Source organism: Octopus bimaculoides, chromosome 24, assembly GCF_046866305.1.
Source record: "Octopus bimaculoides isolate indiv1 chromosome 24, ASM4686630v1, whole genome shotgun sequence".
Lineage (NCBI taxonomy): Eukaryota > Metazoa > Mollusca > Cephalopoda > Octopoda > Octopodidae > Octopus > Octopus bimaculoides.
Window position 1 is genome coordinate 30,068,935 of NC_142951.1, and position 7,500 is coordinate 30,076,434.

Genomic DNA, 7,500 nt, shown 5'->3' on the forward strand with positions numbered 1-7,500 from the left:
ATGGCCATCACGATGGAGATGACGATTGTGATTTTGATAAATGTGATAATGATGATGATGATGATGATGATGGTGGTGGTGGTGATTATGATGATGACGATGTTGATGACGATGAAGTTGATAATGATGATGATGGTGATGGCAATCTTAATGATCATGATGATGATGATGACGATGATGACGATGATGGCGATGGTGTTAGAAGGGAAATGTCGGCAATCTTGAAAACGTGCAGCGAAGCCATGTTGTGTAGATGATTCATCTGAGGATAGATCAATTTATCAATGTTTATGTGCGCACCTGATTGCATGTGTGAGTGCACGTTAGCATGTGTATGTGCATTTCAAAGAACGCACACGCATGCACTCCAGCACAGCCGCACACAACTGACTGAAACAAGTAAGAGAATAAAAGAATTTATATATATATATATATATATATATATATATATATATATATATATACATTTATATATATATATATATATATATACATTTATATATATATATATATATATATATATATATAAATGCATGTATGTGTGTATGTGTTTGTATATATATATATCAATATATGTATGTATGTATGTATATATATGTATATTGAATATGTTGCCCTATGTGTTCTTCTTTTAAGAGTGTAGGATCTGGTTTGAGAAAGATTTTGCTGCTATTTCTAGCAAATAGTATGACCATGTAGTGACTCATCTTGTGTCATAAGTAGAATTGACAGTTGAAATCAAGGATGATTCTAGCATGGTGGTGGTTGTGGTGGTGGTGGTGGTGTGGTAAGTGGAGACAGTTGGTAGTAGAGTGTTGGTAGTAGTGGTGATGGTGGTTGTGGTAGAGGTAGATGAGGTGATGGGTAGCAGTAACAGTGGTGGTTGTGATGATAGCGATAGTAGTGGTGGCTGTAACAGTTATCTACAATTATTTTATTTGAAAGCCTTAGCTGTGAAGATTACAGATGATGTGAAAACATCCTCTTGCTCTCTTAACCTTTTTCATTTTCACAGAAACCCTGACTGAGTCCATCACTGCTTCTTTGATTTCAACTTCTTGTTTTGAAGTGATCTCTATTAAAAACTCCTATCAAAATTTCGTGTTGATTTATGTTCCAAACACTGTTTAATAATGCCAACGTTATTTTACTAAACACTTCACTATTTTCAAACTTAATTGAAACAAAGGCAGTTTATTATTTCAACAGAAATATAGTTAGAAAAGAGTTAAGGAAACAGAAAAATATCTGGAATTCTTCAAAGGGGTTGGTTTCAAGGATAACTGTCACCTCATCAAAGAAAATGCACCCTTATTTTTTAGCTAGCCAGGGAGCTAGTAATCTAAATCTCAATATATATTGCTGCAGCAGATACAGCAACACTACGTGTTTTGTTTGGTAGGAGGCACAGTCATGACTAAATCTATCATCATCCTGGGAATATGGGTTTTTACTTTAGACAGATTAAGTCAGTAGCTATTATATTAAAGTGCTAATGATATATTCCTGTGGTGTAAAAAATTTGTCAGACTGTGGAAAGCGGGTGGTGAAAATGCGTGTGCTAGAAAGTGAAAGAGAAAAAGAGAGAGAGAGAGAATCCAAATGAATGCTACTTGCCTGCACACACATACACACACTCATGCACATATGAACACTATTGATGTACGCATACATTCACAAACACACACACACATATGAATTATATATATATATATATATATATATATAATTATATACACACACACACACACACATATTTATACAAATGACAATTAGCTGTGCGTGTCTATGTGCACATACCATTAGCATTTGTATGTGTGACAACTAAAAGATGACTTTTTTTACAAATAATATTGATTATCTTCAAGTTATAAATGTATAAAATATTCCGTTTGGCATTTTTAGTCATTTGTTAAATGTATTCGATCTATTGTTGTGCTGTATGTATGTAACTAGGTACAGTATACATTGCAATATATATATATATTACTAGCTTAAAAGCTGTCCTACCAGGCGGGTTTTTAAGCTAGCTCCTATGGAGGGCTTTTCATTAGGCTTTGGGCCCAACAATGACACTTCATGCATTGAATACATATTAAATTTTATTAACTCTCGCCTTTAGTTGAGCAAATCGACCGCAGGACTTATTCTTTGTAAGCCTAATACTTATTCTATCAGTCTCTTTTGCCAAACTGCTAAGTTACGGGGGATATATTGTCTGATCCCAAACCTGTTGGCTTATGGTCTCTTTAGCGAGTGGCCTGTTCAGAAAATGGAGGAGGAAAAAACTTTGTTAGTCAACAACAGGAGATTATCTCCCTTTGGCTCTCAATTGTGAATGCCCCTGTTATTATGTGGGTCCCAGTAGTAGGCCAGAAGGAACTTCCTGAAGTGCAAGCATGGTCTGAAGACCTCCGTTCTGGAGTTAAGGATGTTCCCCAAGTTGAGGGAGTCCCTTAGTACCCTTGCCTTTTCAGCTATGCACAGCTTACAATGCTTGGTCCTGTTTATATAGGGACCTGGATTTTCTTGGATTCTCCATGATATTACATGTGGAATTCCATCGTCCTTCAGCTGCCATACATGACTCGCTAATGACATAACTCATCTCCTTTCCAGTATCTTGAAGGAGGACCTGTGGTTGTAGAGGTGTTACTTGAATGTGTTACCAGAGCATCTGATGTATCTCCGTGCTCAGTTGTTGGCAATGCTGTATCTGCTGGTGTTACATCAAAGGAGCCTATGGGGTGGGATTGCTTGACCCAGGTCGAACTTTTATTGAACAGCAGTTTTCTTGATGTGTATAATGATATCTATGTCTTTGTCACTAACGTCATGACTTATGATGTTTCTATTTTGGATTTATGTTTTACCAACGATGTATGTATATATGGTGCTCCAGCTTGACCGCAGAGGACTGAAGCAAGTAAAAAAAAAATAATAATAATACACACACAGAGGTGGGGGTGATGCAAACAGAAAAAATAGAGCTCAAAACAGGAATATATATGTTTTTTTATTAACAGTCAATGGAATAGCAGAACGACTCAGGGACGTGAGTTTCGTCCAGGAAACTCTCGACCCTTGAGTCATTTTCTATTTTTTGCCGATTATTTATGAAGAAAAGAAGAGGCTATCGAATGCAACATGTTAAAGGGAGAATATAAATATATAATCCTTTATTAGCTGAGAAAACTACAGGAGCGACTTAGGGCCAAGAGTTTCCTGCCAAGACACTTGTCAAAGATCACGTGCTTCAACAGGAAACTCTTGGTTCTTGAGTTGCTCCTTGAGTGCTACCAGGTTATAAAGAAGTTGATGCACACATGTATGTATATATGTGAGTGTGTGTGTGTGTATATATATATATTTACAGTGTATATAGTGCCGTTACATACGTCAGTGTAACAAGGCAAATGTCTCTGCTGGTCTCATCAAATGTATTTATCCTACCAAAAATAAAGTGACGTGTCATTCCTTGGCAGCATATGAATGAATTAAATGGTATATATATTTATATATATATATATATATATATATATAGATAGATAGATAGAGAAAGAGAGAAAGATTTGTTGACTGTGAGCGAACTCACGCAGTGGTATACGCACGCACACACACACACACATATGCATTAACCGAAGCCGTCAACAGGTTTTGTGAATGTCGTAAAACGGCAAGTCTTTCTCTTTCTCTTTCTCTCTCCCTCTCTCTCTCACATACACTCACACTTGTACTCATGCGTAAGTGCATGTATATAACGGAATATGTAGGAACGAAATGTATTCTGTAATAAAAAAGGAAAGCGAAACGAAATTTTATTTTAAGATGTAGAAACGTTTATATACACACCCACCTCAATCCATGTGTGTGTGTATGTATATATATATATATATACATATATATATATATATATATATATGATGTATGAAAACTTACACATTATATAATACATTACCTAGAGATTCTTAAAAATTTTTTTCCACAATTCCTGTTATATTTGTGCATTTGTTTTGTCTAAAAGTCTCTTCTATCTTCTTTCACTACATATATTTACATCTTTCTTTGGGAGGGGGTGAGATTGGAAGGAAAAGCAAAAAGAGAGAGGAAGAGAGAGAGGAAAAGATATATATATAGACAGAGAGAGAGGAAGAGAGGCAAGTGTAACCACCTCCCGCATGTACACACACATATAAATAAATAGATTATATTATAATTTGTGCTTGATCATCTCTATTCATTTATCCGTTTGGATTTTATTATATCGTGGTCCTTACCTTTTTTATCGAAGCCTCTGTGTGTGTTTATGTAAGCGTATGAGTGTGTATCTGTGTCAATGTACGCGTGCTTGTGTATATACAAGCGCTTGTGTGTGTGTGTGTGTGTGTGTGTATGTGTGACTATAATTGCGTGCGTGCGTGCGTGCGAGTGTATCTAAGCTAAGCGTATCTGTGTATTTTTTTTTTTACGACAGTCGACAGCCGGTACTAAGCGGGGTTCCTTCCTCCCGTCTGTGTTGTTTGCACCAGTTTTTGTTTTTGTTTGACGCTGATGGCGTTGGTAGGTCGTCAGATTTGGCACCTCTGACATGTCTACAAGCAAGACGACGACAACGATATCGAGAAACTATACCAGCAGTGATATCGAAAAGGATTACCCTTTACACTGGCTCGTCTGGACCAATAACTTTCAGGAGCTAGAAAAGGAGCTTTGTAAAAGTACGGTGAGTTTTCGTTCGGCTTTTTCCTTGTTCCATTCACTTTCCACTTACGCTGATACGACACGGTCACACTTCTTGCTGCTCGAATGCGTGTATGTATATATATATATATAATATAATATATATATATATATATAATGTCTACAGGTATGTATATTCTATGCCTGGAGGTATGTATATGTGTCTGCTCTTACCTGTATATATCAAATTCTGGTGCCTCAAACATTATAAGTACCACAGTTAATCTTTTGATTAAATCTATATTATTATTATGTACACACGTATGTATGTATAAACTCCTTATAATGTATGTTTAATGACAGATTGGTTTGCCTGTTTAGCCAGCAGTTGGCATCATTTGAAAACTAAAACAAAACGAGGAATCGCATTGTGATCAGCGGTGTATAATGTCTGATAGTCTAATCGTTACATTAATATAACGATAGCTACGAACACCTATCTATCTACCTATGTGTCATTTTATATATATATATATATAAAGTCTTTCCATATATATATATATATATATATATATATAGAGAGAGAGAGAGAGAGAGAGGGGGAGTGATGTATGTACATGTAATGTTTATTGGTATGTATGTCTTTCTGCCTGCGAGAGAGACTGTCTACACACACTCACTGTTCGTCTGTCTATGCACATATGTACAGTTCAGGTATAACAGCATTAGTAAAAGAAATTTTAGCCCTACACATCTCGAAAATGTATTTAGTTCTTCGTGATAGCCACAACTGTCAGAATGCACTCAATACATTTTTTGATGTGTCGAATTAGTTATATGGCAACGTTATCCTCGGTTAATAAAAGAAATCTAATCCCATATAGATAGATAGATGTACCATGTGTGAATATATAGGTGTTGTGTATTATCTCTCACCGTGTGTGTGTGTGTGTGTTAATGTTTTATACCGTAGTACCCATCAGATGGTATTGTAACAGAACCTCTTAACACGGAATATCAGTGTCATATGAATGTACACACACACACGTAACTAGAGTTAAGATATATTATCGAAAAGGATAACGACTAACTACATTTATAGAGAAAATATTTCAGCCAACTTTTTAGTAATATATGTTTGTGTGTGTGTGTGTGTGTATATATATGTATATATTTATTTATATATGTATATATAAAGGAGACGATTAGGTGGACTGTTAATGTGCTCGAAGAAGATCACATGTAATGTGTCTACTAAGACCGAATTGTTCTCAAAGGTATATTTATATATATAGATATAGATGTGCACGCACACACAAATACACACTCACACTCATATATAATATATATATATATATACACGCATATATATATATATATCTGGAGAGAGAGGGTGTGTGTGTATATATGTTATAATGTCTTTCTATCTTCCTGATTGTATATGTGTGTGCGTATTATTCACTGCTGTATGTATATTTATGTGTATCATGTATGTCTTCATATCTGCGTGTGATTATGTATCATAGAGTGTGTATAAATTATGTTTGAAGGTAAGTGTTACAAGGAAAAGTCAAATATAAAAAAATGACCGGAATTTTGTTAAAATATTTGTTTCGGTTTCCCGCACTCCTTCAGCTGATTGTACTACATTATCTTTTCATTACACACACGCACATATATGTATGTATATAATAACACACGCAAATATTTGTCTATCTATCTATCTATCCACACACAAGTGTATGTGTGTGTATAAATATATTGTGTATGTTTGTGTATATATACTTGTGTGTGTATGTATATGTGTGTGTCTATGGCGATCTTTCGGTACTAGTCCTGAAAGATGAACGTGTCTATATATATATATAGATAGATATATGTGTATGTGTGTATATGTGTGTATTTGTGTACACGTGTATATATTATATATATATATATATACACGTGTGTGTATGTGTATATACACGTGTTTGTGTGTGTGTATATATACACGTGTGTATATGTGTGTGTGTATATACATTTGTATGTATATATATGTGTACGTGTGTGTAAATGTATATATATAAACATACACACGTATCTGTCTGTCTACCTGCCTACCTACCTATACACATGTACGTGTATACATATATATAATTTAGTTGTAACGAGGTTAGAAATAGGCTGAAAGAGTTGTCCTTACAAAGTCCCAAACCTTGGAAAGGGGGGAGAACAGAGAGTAGAGTTACCCATACAAAGGAAATCAGAATTCTTTAAAATATTCTGGTTTTGAAAGAATTTCACTTTAACCCTTTCTCTGTCACTTTCGTGCCTTTTTTTCTTTCCCATGAAGTGTGGCACTCCGAGAGACAGTTTTACCAAAATCTCCGCCCTTGTCTTGTCTCTTTTTTTCTAGAAAGCATTCACTAAGCACGAATAGTTGTGTGGTTAAGTAACTCGCTTCACCTCCTCGTGGTTGTGAGTTCTAGCCCGCTATATGACACATGGGGTCGAGACAAAATATTTTTCTGCTGTAATTTCTCGTTGACTAACATCTTGTGATTGGTATTTGATATACTGAAAAGTGTATGTATAACCAGTAACTTTGTTTCACGGTTCAGTTAAAAAAAAAAAAAAAAAAATGAACGACTACACCCAGGAATTGAAACCGTGAACCATCATCTTTAGCTCGCCACTCTCTCTCCGTTATATTAAGTTGGAAATAAGTAAAAATATAACAGAAAATTATGCTTTATTCCTTCTCTCTATTTTTTATCCAACTGGGATTCGACCTCTGTTTCGTTTCACACAGTCTCACATACACACGGAGTTACAAACAGT